This window comes from Protopterus annectens, chromosome 7.part0 (genome assembly GCF_019279795.1).
Source record: "Protopterus annectens isolate FY-2018-M chromosome 7.part0, PAN1.0, whole genome shotgun sequence".
NCBI classification, from domain to species: Eukaryota; Metazoa; Chordata; order Ceratodontiformes; family Protopteridae; genus Protopterus; species Protopterus annectens.
The window spans coordinates 1021361476-1021379580 of record NC_056739.1 but is presented as its reverse complement, the minus strand read 5'-3'; positions in this window follow the sequence as shown (position 1 = coordinate 1021379580).

Here is an 18105-nt window from a genome sequence, read left to right as displayed (position 1 = left end):
CAAAAATGAAATGTATGTTGGCATATCTGCATTGTATACAGCAAAACGGTGTATACTATAGACATAAAAAAGCTTTAATTTGCAAAAGTAATCATTATATGAATTAATTTCAAGCTATTAACTATACTAGTTACAATTACTGGTCAGAAAATCATGATTAAAAGCATGCCTGTTGTATTTAAGTGAATAAAGGGACTGAATGCAACATATTACAAACATCTATATTTAGGACATTGACTCTAAATAATAAACTGTTTAAGTCAGCAGGCGTGCTTTTGTCATACTCTCAGCATAAACTAAAGCCTTCAGGTTACAATTGCTTGGTTACAAGTACAAATGCAGGGACATACAGTTTATTGATCAAGATGCATCCTTGCAAGCTCATGTAATTTCAGTTAAACACTCTGGGTCACATTGTTTGTAAAGCACTTGGTATGATTAAAAGAAGTTTTGCTGTGCCATTGTAGAGTGATTCACTAACTAATACAGGTTACATCAGATGTAACACAAGACTTCACAGCAAAGCAATAAGTCTAAAAATGCTGAAGGCGCACTGAGAGAATATGCACACTGCAACAAAGTACAGTCATAAAATCATCTGTCATAAATATGTGAAAGGTACTTTAGTTTGTGCACAGCACAGCCAGTTAATCACTACACCTCATACTCAAATACATGAAGTCAGTATAAAACTGAATGTTTTTAATAACATTAGTTCTGACATGATTTGTTCTTCACCTCAATTTCAGACACCCAAATCTCAGTAATGAATGTATTTCAGGATACTAATGACAGAAATATTCAATGGTGAAGTGCAGAGCTGTAGTAACTACAGAGAGATTAAATTGATCAGTCACAGTATGAAGCTATGCGAAAGAGTAGTGGAAACTAGGTTAAGAAGGGAGGTGATGATTAGTGATCAGCAGTATGGTTTCATGCCAGGAAAGAGCACTACAGATGCGATGTTTGCTTTGAGAGTGTTGATGGAGAAGTACAGAGAATGTCAGGAGTTGCATTGTGTCTTTGTGGATTTAGAGAAAGCATATGACAGGGTGCCTAGAGAGGAGTTGTGGTACTGTATGAGGAAGTTGTGAGTGTCAGAGAAGTATGTAAGAGTGGTACAGGATATGTACGAGGGTAGTGTGACAGCGGTGAGGTCTGTGGTGGGAGTGATGGATGCGTTTAAGGTGGAAGTGGGATTACATCAAGGTTCAGCTCTGAGCCCTTTCTTATTTGTAATGGTGATGGACAGGTTGACAGACAAGATCAGACAGGAGTCCCCGTGGTCTATGATGTTTGCAGATGACATTGTGATCTATAGTGAGAGTAGGGAACAGGTGGAGGAGACCCTGGAGAGGTGGAGATATGCTCTAGAGAGAAGAGGAATGAAGTTCAGCCTGGACTAAGACAGAATATATGTGTGTGAATGAGAGGGAGGATAGAGGAATGGTGAGGATGCAGGGAGTAGAGTTGGCAAAGGTGGATGAGTTTAAATACTTGGGATCAACAGTTCAGAGTAATGGTGAGTGTGGAAGAGAGGTGAAGAAGAGACTACAGGCAGGATGGAGTGGATGGAGAAGAGTGTCAGAAGTGATTTGTGAGAGACGAGTACCAGTAAGAGTGAAAGGGAAGGTCTAAAAGAGGGTAGTGAGGCCAGCTATGTTATATGGGTTGGAGACAGTGGCATTGACAAAAAGGCAGGAGTCAGAGCTTGACATGGCAGAGCTGAAGATGTTAAGATTTGCACTGGGTGTGACGAGGATAGACAGGATTAGGAATAAGTATATTAGAGGGTCAGCCCAGGTTGGAAGGTTTGGAGACAAAGCCAGAGAGGCAAGATTATGTTGGTTTGGACATGTGCTGAGGAGGGATGCTCAGTATATTGGGAAAAAGATGCTAAGGATGAAGCTGTCAGGTAACAGGAAAAGAGGAAGGCCTAAGATAAGGTTTATGGATGTGGTGAGAGAGGACATGCAGGTGGTTGGTGTGACAGAGCAAGATGCAGAGGACAGGAAGAAATGGAAACAGGTGATCTGCTGTGGCGACCCCTGATGGGAGCAGCCGAAAGAAGAAGAAGAATGACAGAGATATTCAGATTTTTAAAAAAATTATTTTATTAAGTTTTACCAATATAAACCTGCTAGGCACAAGCCCCTTTTAAAGGGTGACCCTAGAGTATTGACCGGTTAACTGACTTGCCCGGTCACACAGTAAGGACATAGAGGCTAGGGAAATCAAACCCTGGGTTACAGGATTAAGCTTATAACTTGCTCATAGCCTTCATCACCAACATTAAACTGACACATTTAACTGGCTTGTCTGCAAGGTGAATATTATATTAAAATTTACCTTGAAGCAATACTACTAATTCATTCTATAAAAAGTTCCTGCTATCCTCAGAGCTAGAAATGAGCATGTTTAGTTAAACAACATGAACCAAATGAATAAATAATAAGCATAATCACAGTCATGAAGAACGATAAATTAAGAACTAGTATAGATCCTTAAGAAATAAAGAAGTAGATAAAAAAGTGAATAATGTCTAATTCAGACAATAGTAGCATTAACAATGCAATTGTAGCTCTATAATTGATACTAGCTACGGGTTCCATCAAATTAAACCAGATGAAGTTAGTTACAAGTTGTGCGCATTAAATACACCTCTTGATGGATACATATCTCTGAGGTTGTCATTCAGGATTGCCTTGACTCTATAAATGTTCTAGACAGCTATAGCCAAGAGCTTTACAGGGAACAGTTGAAGAGCTGGGTGTTGTATCAACATAGCTGATGATATTCTATTATGGAGAGCTACAAACAGGGAAATGGTCTATGTCTGGTGAAACTTGTATAGACAGATTGAGACAAAGAAATTTAAAGTTATACAAAAGTAAATGCCAACTCATTTTTCAAGTACATGGAACATATTTTGTGTTTAAATAGTTTAAATTTGATATTGTCAAAGTTAGAAACACTAAGTAAATATACAAAAGCCTTGCAACAAATAATCTCTTATTCATTTTTGAGGTATGATGTAAAATATTTCCAAGTTCATCCCTAACTCATCAGTTGTAGTAGTACCACTAAATAAAAAGGTACTACAAACAACATGACACAGCTGTTTGATCAATGGAGTAAGAGTAAAGCTTTGAAATGCTTTGGGAGTGGTAACCACTAGGTAACCTGTCTACCACATAAGGAGTGGTTCTGGCCCAGAAATTGTAGTTATTGGCCGTTTGGGCAGTTTTTCCATCTCTCTCAACTTTCTGATTTAAAAGCCCGCATTTGCACTTGTTTCCCCCCTTTCCTTTAACTAGTTTAGTCCAGATACAGATTCTTAGTTTTAGCACTTGAATTTGCTTATTCATGATCAACACTTGTTAAGAACTTGTAAGCACTAAATAACCTACTAATTACTACAGCACTCAACCTTCCTCATTACCTAGAGGAAAACAGTTTTGGTACTTACTTTCCTCACTTGCTTAGAGAAAAATAGCTCTTGTACTCACTTTCCTCACTTATCTAGAGGAAAATATTTTTTTTATTCAGGCATGTCCAAGGGTCAGCTCCCAGTGTTCTCTCCTGTCTATCTGATGAATCTGGGTATCTTGGGGCAATGGAGAAATTGCCTCATGTATACAGACAACCCTCTCCTCCTACCACCCAACACTACAACCTGTGAGAGATGCACTTACATAGCCAAACTGGAGGTAAAGCTCTCTTCAATCAAGATTGAACTTGACAGTCAAGAGGAGAAGGTAAACACTTGCACCACACCACACTCATCACATAGTCTCACTAAATCTACACCACCAAAATCCACACATAGAAACACAAAAACATTCGCAGAGGCTCTCAATAATAATCTGCTCAAGCAACAGAGACCTCCAAAGCAGAAATGCAAGCAACCTCCACCCCCAACACAACCCAAATGACACATAGCCTGCAGACTCAGTGTGCCACTCAACCACAGCCAATAAGGTAAAACAACGTACCCAACACACTAGTCATAGGTGACTCTATAGTCAGGCACACTGATGTCCCACTCACCAGGCAAAACAAGGAGAAGGTTACTGTTAGCTGCCTGTTGGGTGCCAGGATCCACCACATAACCCACGCACTCAGGTCACGCCACAACAAGTACAAATATGACTCTGTCATTGTCCATGTTGGTATGATTGACCTAAGATGTACCTCCCTGGACTACATGAAAAGAGACATGGAAGAGGTCTCCGATCTTGTAGCCCAGGCAGGTATGACCCTAGCCCTGAGTAGCATTCTGCCATCACTCAGAATGATGCCGCAGTACAAGGACACAATGATTGACTTCAACAATTGGCTAAGCTTCTGGTGGCATTCTAAAGGGATCCAGTATCTGTCTGCCTGGGATGACATGGTCGACAGACCACGATGCTTTGCCAGAGATGGCCTGCACCTGTCACCCCTGGGTTTTTGGATACTGGCTAAGGTTCTTGCCGCCCCTATAGTGACTTTTTAAGCAAGGTTCAAATGACAAATTCACCACTGTAACAGGAACAGGCAAGTAAAAACTGAGGGTGATGCTACTCAATGCTAGAAGCCTAAATCTCAAAATGCACTCACTCGAGGCACTCCTTAAAATGGAGAACATCGATATCTGTGCAGTGACTGAGACCTGGTTCAAGGCTCCAGAGAGCACCCCTGCACTACCAGGCTATAACTCATACCACACTTTTCGGCCATGTAACCTGGACCTGAACGCCAAAGGCAGAGGTGTGTCCTTATTCATTAAGGATATCCACACCTCCAGGATAGTTGCTCAGCATAATGCAGCTGAGGTTATCCAAGTGCAATTAACTCTGGGCAAAACTGCAATCCAAATTGTAGCTTGCTACAGATCACCCACCATGCCCAGGACTCCCACTCCTCTTTCCTTGATGTACTGGAAAATATTAGGGTTCAAACAAACACCCTAATAATGGGTGATTTCAATTACCCCACCATTAACTGGGAAAACTACTCATGTACCAACTCCTTTGCTCAACGCTTTCTGGAATTCATAAACTCCAATGCACTGGATCAACTTATCCACACCCCCACCAGGGGCAATAATATCCTAGATCTAGTCATTACCAACATGAGTGACCGGTGATCCACACCTGAAGTCAACACCTCATTGGTACGATCCGACCATAAGCTAATTACCCTAGATATCCACATCCTGCCCCCAACCCCCATTAAGGAAACCATGGTAAAAAATTTCTCCAAAGCCAACTTCATGCTTCTTAAGACAGAAGTGATGAACTTCATGACACCCATGCAGATAGACAATACAGTTACAACTACTAAATCCTACACAATTGCACTTTATAAGCACTTACATGAGTGCATGGATCGTGCTATCCCAAACAGAACCAAGATGCTATCCTCCAAAAAAGGAAGCCAATCTGGTGGTCCCCTGCCATAAACAAACTGTACAACAGAAGGAAGAAACTGTTGCAAAGAGAGTAAAATCCCATGAGTGGAGGAGCTCCCTGGTCAGCCTCAGTAAGAAGCTGCAATCCCTGATAAAATCCTCCAAAGCTAGTTATGAAAACAAAATCACCACTGATTCTAAAGACAACCACAAAGCATTCTATAGCTATGTCAATAATCTCAATGGCAACAATCAGATCTGCTCTGAGTTACAGCACAATAACACTAAATATACAGACCCAACTTGTATTGCCAACATCCTGGCACATAGGTTCAGTGCTAACTTTACCCCCCTCTAACCCCCTAAAGAGCCCATCTCTTTACCGGAAGAATGCAAAGTTCCTGTAATCACGGCTGCACAGGTAAAAAACACAGTCTCCAAAGCCAAGAACACAGCATCCATGAGACCAGACAACATCCCAGGCTGCGTTCTGCACGAACTACAGAACGAATTTGCACCCCACCTAAGTACTATGTTCAATCATAGTCTCACCTCAAGCTTTGTGCCTGCTGAATGGCACACAGCGATGGTTATGCCATTCCACAAGGGGGAAGCCACCACAAACCTCGGGAACTACCACCTCATTAGCCTGATGAGTCTGGTCTGCAAGGCCATGGAGCGTATCATCATGGAACATATAAACAAAGACAATGGTAATCTCCAAAATCTGGGCCCCACCCAGTTTGGGTTTGTAAAAGGCAGATCATGTCTCCTAAACCTGATAGACTTCTTTGAAGCAGACACCAAAGCTGTAGACAAGGGTAAGGTGGTTCACACAGCCTATCTAGATCTTGCCAAGGCTTTCAATACCATCCCCCCACTCTGGAATTATAGATAAACTCACTAAACTAGGTATAAATCCCTATGTCACAAGATGGGTTGCCAACTGGCTCACTGACAGAACCCACACTGTGAAAGTAGCAGACTCCAAATCCGACTTCAGACCAGTGACAAGTCCTGGGTCCTCTCCTGTTTGGTATCTACTTCTCTGAAGTACAGGCTAACACAGAAGGTCTTTGGCTAATGAAGTTTACAGATGACTGCAAACTAGGAGCCATAATCGAAACTCCTAACAATGTGGACATCCTACAAAAGGGCCTCAATGAGACAGATGCCTGGTGTCAAAGCCATGGCCTCAAGCTCAATGCCAAAAAGTGCATTGTCATCCCCTTTGGTAAAAGCTCTGTACCCATGAACTACAACATAGGCGGTAGTATATGTAACACCGAAAGTGTGATGAGACCTTGGGATACAGGTGGACAGTAATCTCTCCTTTGATAATAACATCGCCACAGTAGTCAGGAAATAATTCTACATGGCACACCTCATCACAAAAGGTTTCTCATCCAGAAAAAAAGAGGTCATTGTTCCCCTCTACTCATCACTCATTAGACTCATTATAGAGTACAACGCTCCTTTTGGCATGTACCTCACAAGACATCTACAACAACTGGAAAGGCCGCAGAAATACCTCACAAAGAGGATTACCAGCCTCAAACAGATACCCTATGCAAACTGTCTCAAAAAACTCCAGCTTTACTCCGTCGCATATCGCGTACTCAGAGGTGATCTCTGCCTAACATACAAAGTTATGTCAAACCCAGAACTGTTGGACATGCTCCACTTAAAGAAATCCCAATCCCTCTGAGCTACATGCTCTAGGGACCTAAACCTTGTCACCACAATAAACAAAACATGCCGGAGGGATAGATTCTTGTCCCAGAGACTTCCCATACTCTGGAATAAACTACCTATCTATATCAAATAAAGCTCCTCATTAGCACTCTTCAAGAAAAATCTTGATGATTGGATGGGAAATAGGAAATTCACCCTGGGGATCACCTCTGTGGCTCTGCTCGACAGTGGCACAGGAAAATAATTTTCTTGGGTGGCAAAAGCCAGGGTACCTTTTTGGCTGGGCTTGTATAGGCCCCAGGGCCGATAGCCTAGTACCTACCTATGAACCTATGAACCTATGCTTAAGCACTGAGTCACTTCAGTAACTACACAAATTCTGTGTATGTCAAAACCCACTATTCTGCAGCTAGATCTAGCTATCAGGGTCTTGTTGCATTGTTACTGCAGAAATGCATAGCAATAACTTATGGTTTAACAGTTTTGAGTGCTACTGAAACACATTATGCTCAAACAGAATGAAGATGTTAGATATATTCTTTAGCTGACAAATGTCATGACTATATCAATGGCAAAAGACTAATAATTTAAGCATATCATACACTACTTCAGAACATATTCAAAAAAATCTTTATATAAAGTACTTGCAAGAATTCCAAGGATGTTATCTTTACAAAGGTATGATCTGCAAGTACAGTGCAAGTCTGGAAAACTCATGAGCGCAGTTGATACTCTTGAGAGAATTTATCTATACAAGTGAAAGGAAATTTTTCTTGATAAAGATTTAAAAGTCTTATCGATTGTTTCTCAGTTGTCTATGTCTGTTGAGGAGGTAGAAATGCTAAAAGTGTGAATAAAGTATGACCTCAAACTATAGTTATTGTGTGATGTGATATATCAAAATGTATTCAAAGCTTATTAATTAATGGTGACAGAGTCATTATTCCTACCAATTTGCAGGGGTAGATGCTAAATACAATTGATGATTCAAACTTAGCCATGAGCAAGTATAAGGAAAGGGATTGCAATACCCTGTACTGTCCAAAATGTTTGATCAGCTAGAACAGATGGTACAGCAATGTGAAGTCTGTAACCCATTCAGACTAGAAACATAATATGATACCATGTGACATTTCATGTTTATCTTGTATGACAGTGGGAAATAACTTACTCCCATATAGAGATGCACGTTTTTTCCCTCTGCATAGACAACTGCTTAAAATTTCCAGATACCGGATATCTTTTAATGTTATATGGTAAAGTGTAGTTATTGCCTTGAAATCAATATTTGCAAGACATTGAATTCCTAATGAAGTAATATCAGATACTGGTCCTTATTTTGTGAACTAGGAATTTAGCATTTTTGTGAATTACTATTACCCTGACTTTTAAGTATCCTTAAAGAAATATTTTATTTCTTATATATCTTCTGTTGTAAAATGTCTTTTGTCAAATGGATGTTGCTGAATATATAGTCTTGTATATAGTATTGGTTAAAAATGCATGAATCTTTATAATTGTTTTTGTAAAGTCACTGGTCAAATGTTGTGAATCTCACAATTGTCAGCTTAATTTGTAAATCTTTTCCTCATACAGTGGACTTCTCCCTGGCTTCCACTAAAAAGGAAATACACCAAGCAGTAATATTCTGGGTAAACAAATGCAATTAAATAAAGCAAAGAGAAACAGGAATGAATGGTCTAAACAGTGAAAAATCATATAATAAAATGCAGGCATTCTGATTCATCAGATTGTTATTTGTCTACTCCTGAACACAAAGATACACCACTGCAGTCATTAAATCTGCCATCAGCACAGCAATTCATGGATAAGAGACTAACATCCACATTACTCATCTCATTTTCAGAACTAGCTTTTGACAATAATCGGACTGTTGTTGAGATGTTACAGGAAAAGCAACACAAACAAAAGCTTTACTATGAAAGATAATCAAAGAATCTGTCATTTTTACAGAAAGGGGAAAGACTAAGTATGAAACTAGGCCAGAGTCAAGATCTATTTGAAGCTGAGAGTTTGTTTCAAGGTAATTAATTCTAGACAATTTCATGGATCATATCTAGTACAAGGTATTGATATGCAAGTGTAGAAGAGAAGCAGAAAACATTTTGTATAAACTACCAGATCTAGGAACTGATTAGCTGTCTGAATCAAAAAAGGAAGTTTTATGGTCAACTCCAGAGCTTGAATAGCTGGCACTACCTTCTCAGTGTGAAAATGTTCAGTTGGATGGGATGAGTGTTAAACACACTCTACCCAGTGAATGATAATGGTAATTCTGATAAGACTAAATATTCAAGTGACTTTAAAGCTTCTGAAAGTTGTATTTCTAAGTAAACTGCAACTACTAAGTGTATGTAAGTGACTCGGTGATTATACTAATTCTACATGGCATTAAAACTTTAAATAAATTGTGTGTGTGTGTGTGTGTGTGTGTGTGTGTGTGTGTGTGTGTGTGTGTGTGTGTGTGTGTGTGTGTGTGTGTGTGTGTGTGTAAAAAAACAGGCAGCTTGTTTTTCATTACTGAATTTATTTGGTTTATTTCAAGAGGATTACCTAGAACAGTGTAACATTTGGGAATCAATCTCTATAATTTAAATCATAGCGTATAGTTCTTTTAAAATAAGGGTCTGTCACATGTTAAACATGTGAAGTATTAATGCATGCAGTCAGTTTTAATGGGCATTATATGTCTTGTGGCTGTGCCTTCTCAAGCAGTCTTCCTCAAAGCCTCATTGGTTTGACATAATTGTCCAACCTCTTTAATCCATAACTGTATGCATAGTGCTGTGTACATCTACTGCACATGGGGAGCACAGTCACCCTGCAAAACTGATTAAAGATGCACCACTGAGTTTTGCATTTGAGTCACTGTTTATTTTTCACAGTATTGTGGTTATTCCTGTCGGTTCTTGCCACTCTGACGGGGAGCCTACACACACAGACAGAGAGAGAGAGAGAGACAGATAGCAAGCAAATAGCAGTTTCATTTTTTAAAGTTAAGTTCTTAATTTAGTATGTATATTAAAATGCCAGGAAGAGAGACATGCCACTTCTTTTTATTTTTATAGTTATTAATTAGTTATCTCTCAATTATTAAATGTTTTTACATTTACCTTAACTGTATATTCACAGTAGAATATTAAAACACACATAATGAAACAGAAAAGCTATTTATTCCCACCTTAGCCACAGAGCTTTGCTGCTGAACCAGTACATACAAGGACAGTTTATAAATGCCTAGTCAGTCTCTGAGCCAATGTATTTGAATCACAATTAATTATATGCTGTACATTATCATATTATGCTGCTTTATTATTCTCTATTTACATAACCGCACATAATTAAATATCAAATCTATAATGACTTTTTGCTCTTTATTCACATAACCATACATATAATTCAACCTTGTCATCACTATATCCATCCATCCACAACCCTTTTCCCATTTTTTTTCACACGGGGTTGGGATGTCACTTCAACAGTGACAATCATCTAGAGACGAGGTTTACTTTGCCAGGTAGCCCTGCAGCGGTAGTTCTTCCACACCACATACTCACACCTATAGCTAATTTAGAGTGTCCAATCCACCTACTGCATGTCTTTGGAATGTGGGAGGAAACCCATGCAAACACAATGAGGATATGCAGACTGCACACAGAAGGCACCCCAGCTGAGAATTGAACCAGGGAACCTCTTTCTGTGAGGCAACAACACTCTATTGCACCACTGTGTTTTATCACTGTATCAACATCCAATATTCTCTCCTCACACGTCTAACCATTCCGCAATCACTCTGTCTTGCTCTATTTTTCTACCTCAGTAACATTTAGTCTGCTTTTCTTATGTTTCTCTTACTACCCTTTTGATGCAAATTAACAACAACACACTTATACATAATGTACATAAAACATTAAATATCATAATCTAAGTGTGAGAATTATACAATATACATAAAACACTATATATCACAGTCCAACTTCTTGATTTATTTTTCTGTACTGTATTGTATATTTAACTTATTCCAGCAGGGCAATTACTTTTTTAAACCTTGTATTAAAATATCCCTACCCTCTTTCTTAAATTAGCTGCTCACTCAGTAGCCTACCCTGTTTCCATTTTGATTAATAAATCTATACAGGAATCAACTGTCCCAGACAAATGGAAAGCTTTTTACACCATCCCATTACACAAAGGAGTCAATAACAATGATCCATCCAACTAGAGACCTATTGCAATCCTCTCCCCAGTATCTAAACTCCTTAAAAAATGCATACACAAACAGCTACTTAACTACCTAATAGAGAAAAACCTCCTTACCCCTACTCAACATGGTTTCAGACCCCATCATAGTAAAACCACTGCCTTTCTGTCTGTTGCTCAGACTGTTGCCAAAGCCAGAAACAAAAATCTAATTGTTTCATGCCTCCTTCTTGACCTCTCAAAAGCTTTCAATACTGTGTCTCATTCTAAACTACTTAATAATCTATCCAATCTCAACCTATCCTCCTCTACTATTAAATGGTTCTCTAGATATCTCTCTAATAGACAACTGTCAGTAAGATGGCAGTCCACCTGCTCCCCTTTCTTACCCATTCATACTGGGGTCCCTCAAGGCTCTATTCTTGGTCCTCTATTCTTTAATATATTTACCAACCAACTACACACTTCCTGTACAATATCCACCCTGATACAATATGCAGACGACTCCACTCATCACCTGCTCTGACAACATTTCTAACCTCCTCTATTCTTCTTCTTTCATCTGTTCCCATTAGGGGTCACCACAGTGGGTCATCTGTTTCCATTTCTTCCTATCCTCTGTATCTTGCTCTGTCACACCAACCACCTGCATGTCATCCCTCACCACATCCATAAACCTTTTCTTAGGCCTTCCTCTTTTCATCTTACCTGTCAGCTCCATCCTTAGCATCTTCTTCCGAATATACCCAGCACATACCTCTCAACCTGAAAACATCAAAAATCTGGACAAGGCCCATGAAAAATAGGTACAAATCTGTATGCTTATTAACATACAATCTGCATACATAATTATGTAACCCACCCACTCCAATGGAATTGTGGGATACCAACTTTCAAATGCAAACTGAAGAACAGACAACTAAAATACGGCACCAGAGTCCCCCTGCAGCCATTCCAGTGTCCCATTACCTGGCTATTTTGCCCCATTTACCATAAGCACTAATGTGTGCATACTGCTTTAGTAATACAATGATTTGGATTTTATTTTTACATTTTACAGCCCAATGCACAGACACCAATAGAGATCTGCTAAACAAAGCAACACTGTCGCATAACGAAAACAGACTTGGCATTAAAACTTCTCTGCCCTTGAAACTCACATTCATTGAAACAACATTGAAACCATAGACTACTAACTGCATTTACATGCAGCTGCAAAACCCCTTTCTGCTTCTTACAGCACAGCTGTGCAACACAGAAGCAAAATGTCTATAAATCATGAGACCCTAGAATTGCATGAAAAGCTAGATGTGTAGCTTTGCACACTATGCAAGCTATTTATAAATTCCAGAAACAGTCTGTCACATTTTTAGACTCATCTAGTAAGCAGCTACAAGATCTATGTAATGTTCTAACTAAATGGTCTTTGGGCATACTTTTTCTGTACTGGGTAAAATTCAGATCCATTCTTAAACCTTCACTAATTCATTTATAAAGCAGGTACTACTATGTTTCAATGGCTAATTATAGAATTTTAATTCTTCAGACTTTAAACCAAGCCATAAAAAGATTACTGTCATTCCTTACTATTATCCATGTTAGACTATAATTTAGTTCTTTATATAAACTGTAGTGAAAAGCCTTTCAAAGACAAACGATGCACCATGCTATTCTAAGGTTTCGATGTGGCTCTCCCTTCTTGACTCCTTTTTGTTTTGAACAAACTTAGTTTATATGATATGGTAAGGTATTTATTGGGATGGTTTACATTAAACCACTGGTGACCTATTGATGAACTCTAAAGGAATGTTGAAAAGGCTAAGAGATATTCTTCCTTGTTTACCTGCAAAAACTCATTTTATTTGAAACATATATCAACTAAATGAGCAGTTTTTAAAGTTACAGTGTTTTATATAAATTTATTTTGAAACATTTCTCCTAACCAGAGGTTTAAAATCTGTAAAATGGTAATAAAACAATATTTGTATAATAATTTTAAATATATTTTTTAGATAGTTGTTTGTGTATACATTTTAATATATGTTCATTTGTTTTGTTTTGCTTGGTTAATTAAAGTTTATTTTTCAATAGCTGCCTAGGTTAAATACATAAACTTTGAACTTCTCAACTAAGCTTCAAGGGCAGTTTATTCCACAGAACATCCAGTAACCTTGCTATCTTTGCTTGTTAATAAACCAATGACCTTGTCCTTTAATGCATGAGGATTCCAATTAACTTGCTGACCAATCCCAAAGTCCTGGGGGTCTCTTTCCGATAATACCTCTTCCACTGCAACATCAGTCACACTCGTGTAGAAGATTTCTTAAAAATGCTAGTCATTCAGCACATATTCACACCTCTTTGGGTAGCCCAACCAAATCCAATATCAATCTAACATCGGTTTAATTACCTTGCTTTATTCTCCAGATCAGTAATTTTTCAACTCTATGCTTTCCAGTCAAGCTTCAGTAGCCGAGACCGAGTGCTTTATCCATCCCACGTTTACCCGCTCGCACTGCCTGCTGCTTGGAAAAAATAAAACCTGTATTCCTGCTCGCAGCAAACTTGGAAAAAAATAAAATGAGCAATTGAGCATTACTGCCATTAGTTTTGATGCCTGGTTTTCTCGCTGCTGTATTCCCGCTCGCAGCCAGCCGGAAATAATGACGTGAGCTCCTTGAGCTCAATTCCGACTGGCTGGTAGCCCTGACGGCGCTGACGTCATCGCGTACGTGATGGCGTCAGCTCCGACAGCGTGATTTTTTTAAAAAAATTAAAAAAATGAAGCAAAAAAAATCGGAAATGAAGGGGTGCCAATCGGGAATCATGGCACCCCTTCATTTGGACCCCAAAACTCAGTAAATATCGAGTAATTTGGTACGGTTGGGAGGTATGACCCAGCATCCCTCCTCAGCACATGTCCAACCCAATGTAATCTTGCCTCTCTGGCTTTGTCTTCAAACTGTCCAACCTGAGCTGACCCTCTAATATACGGATTCCTAATCCTATCCATCCTCGTCACATCCAGTGCAAATCTTAACATCTTTATCTCTGCCACCTCCAACTCTGACTCCTGCCTTTTTGTCAATGCCATGATCTCCAACCCATATAACATAGCTGATCACACTACCCTCTTGTAATCATTCCCTTTCACTCTTACTGGTATCCATCTGTCACAAATCACTCCCGACACTTTTCTCCACCCACTAAACCCTGCATGTATGCTCTTCTTCACCTCTCTTCAATACTCACCTTTACTCTGAACTGATGATCCCAAACATGTAAACTCATCCACCTTCGCCAACTCTACTCCCTGCATCCTCACCATTCCTCTACCCTCCCTCTCATTCACACACATATATTCTGTCTTAGTCCTGCTAACTTTCATTCCTCTACTCTCTAGAGCATGTCTCCACCTCTCCAGGGTCTCCTCAACCTGTTCCCTACTCTCACTATAGATCACAATGTCATCCGCAAACATCATAGTCCACAGGGACTCCTGTCTGATCTCATCTGTCAATCTGTCCATCACCATTGCAAATAAGAAAGGGCTCAGAGCTGATCCTTTATGTAATCCCACCTCCACCTTAAACACATCTGTCACTCCTACCGCAGACCTCACCACTGTCACACTACCCTTGTATATATCCTGTACTACTCTTACATACTTCTTTGCCATTCCAGACATCCTCATACAATACCACAATTCCTCTCTAGGCACATTGTCATATGCTTTCTCTAAGTCCACAAAGACACAATGTAACTTTTTATGATCTTCTCTATACTTCTCCATCAACACTCTCAGACTGAACATCGCATCTGTAGTGCTCTTTCCCAGCATGAAACCATACTGCTGTTCATTAATTATTACCTCACTTCTTAACCTAGCTTCCAGTACTCTTTACCATAACTTCATGCTGTGACTGATCAGTTTTATCCCTCTGAAGTTACTACAGCTCTGCACATCATCCTTATTCTTAAAAATCGGTACCAAGACACTTCTTCTCCACTCCTCAGTCATCCACTCACTTTCCAAGATTTCATTAAACAATCTGGTTAAAAACTCCACTGCCATCTCTCCTAAAAACCTCCATACATCTACAGGTATGTCATCTGGACCAGCAGCCTTTTCATTCTTCATTCTCTTCATAGCTCTACTTACCTCCTTGCTAATCCACTTAACTTCCTGATTCACTATCCCCACATCATCCAACCTTCTTTCTCTCTCATTCTCTTCATTTATCAGCCCCTCAAAGTACTCTTTCCATCAGTTCAACACACTCTCCTCGCTTGTAAGTAAGTTTCCCTCATTATCCTTTATCACCCTTAGCCTGCTGCACATCTTTCCTAGCTCGGTCCCACTGTCTAGCCAATCGGTAGAGGCCCTTTTCTTCACCCTTAGCGTCCAACCTTTCATACAACTCTCCATACTCCTTATCCTTAGCCTTTTCCACCCCTAACATCCAAACCATTACTAGCACAAATCTCTTTAAACCCAAGCTCAAATATTTCCTTCTAAATGCCAGCATCTGCCACTGCCAAGACCCAACTTAATCCCTTATACTCTCCCCCTTACACCTCTATGCCGTCTCTCATATTTCTACCTAAGCAGTCTTCATTTGACTCCTTACCCACTTCTTCCAAAAATTTCTTGTGCTATGAAGACAGCAGCAGTAGCAACTTTATCTGTCTCTCACCTACATACATCTTCTTATATAATACCATACTATTTCTAACATGCAACCTCAGTTGTGTATACTCATTTGTAGTTCTTCCTGTAACTACTACAGAACATTTTTTTCTAAGCCTGTAATTTATTTATTTTTTTTTTTGTATTTTCCTGTAATATATATATATATATATATATAATTTTTTAAATGTTTCACAATATGTATTGTCTTGTATTGTAACTTGGAGCTTTTCTCCTCGGGTCTCCACTATAAATGGGCCACTGAGTCAGTTGGACTAACCCGGTTAACAAATGATAAATAAATAAATATACTATTTATGTATTAGAATTTATGGCAAGTTTTCAATTCTAATGTTCCTGGATCACCCCTGTAGCAATGCATTTTGTATGTTTCACATGTTTGATGTACAGATTCAAGGCTTATTGGCCATTGAGGAGCCTGGTGCCAGGGATTCCATGGTGGGACTCATGGGTGCCCATGTAGTCATGCAGTTCCTTCTTAAAGGCATGAACTGATGGTCTGAGTTTAATTGAGAGAAGAAGTTTATTCCATGGGTGTAGAATTATTTGAGCTAAGAAATTATATCTTTTCATAATATGGACAATATTATTTTTTTATTGAGCCTAAATATCATCTTGTCTTCAGGCATATTCAAACTAATGAGCTTCAAATGGTAGTAAGGGATTGCTTAGTACTCTGTATATCAGGAACAAGTCTATTTAAAAAGGCAGTAACATACAAAAGAAGGAAAGAGTTGCTGTAGTTATTCACTGCAAGACAAACTTTTGTTGAGAAGCATGCTTGTACCTTTTCCAACTGCATGTGATGGTGTTTAGGTAAGTTACAGAAAATGGTAAAGTGTCAGATAATCTGTCTCAAAACAGCTGTATAAAGGAAGTAAGTTGTTCCCTAGAAGAGCTCTCAGCCATACAGGGAACATGATGAGCATGTGTTTTTGCTTTGAAACCATACTAGCTGCATGAACATCAAATTAAAGGTTATTATCTACAAGGATTCCAAGGTCTTTTACTGTTTGTTAGCTTTACCTTTTGTCTGTCAATGATATATAAATCCGGTCATGGGGTTTTGTTAAATGCCAGAAATGCTATATTTTTGACATTGAAGATAAGTTCTGCTGAACAGTTCATCTCAAATGCTAATTGCTGTTTAAAGGGAGATGGTGTCAGTGGATTTAAGGACAATGCCTTAAAGTTTGCAATCATGTGTATATTTGGCAACCAAGACACTAGAGTCAGTTTTGATTTGAGAAAAAGATGCCAAAAATGAATGACCACAGGACAGAGTCTGGATGGACTCCACTGGTGACAGGGAATGGTGAATAATGGATTCCTCATATTCCTACTTGTTGTACGTGACTACAAATTCAGCTGTGGAGCCATGTTATTACAACTTTATTTACCATCTGGTCCCTGAGTTTATTTATGATTCTGTCACAAGCAGAGTGGTGAGTACTAGCCAGATTAAAGTTCTACAGACAGGTAAACCATCATCTAGGGCACTAGTTATATGAACTTAAGAATACAAGTGGCCAGATTCATTAACAGCTACACCGAGTGTACACAATCTGTATTCAAGAGCACCCCTACCACATATTTTGTGCTTTCTAGTCACTCAGAAAGATTACACTAAGTGTACATGTAGTCTACACTTTCTGGTAACATCTATGAATCCTCCACTGTATTTAAGGCTGCAAGAAAATTAGTAAGAAAACTAAAATTAGAAGGAAGAAGGTATGCGTTATGCATGTGCAAGCTTATGATTATAACCAGTTCTAACAAAAACACTACCTACTCCACAAATGCTACTCCAATCGCTCTAGTGGCACAGGCTAAGCTATTGGGAATAACCATAGACTCCCACCTAAAATTTGATAGTCATCTCAACTTAACTATTAAAAAAGTACATGCCAAACTGGGATCACTATACCATATCAAACCATTTCTTACCAACACAAGATCAGCCATTGCTCACTCCCAACTTCTATCCACCCTATTCTATGCATCGCCCACTCTGACTAATCTCAAAAAAACTGAACTAAGCAAAATGGAAGCCTGCTATAACAGAATTGCCCACTTTGCTGCC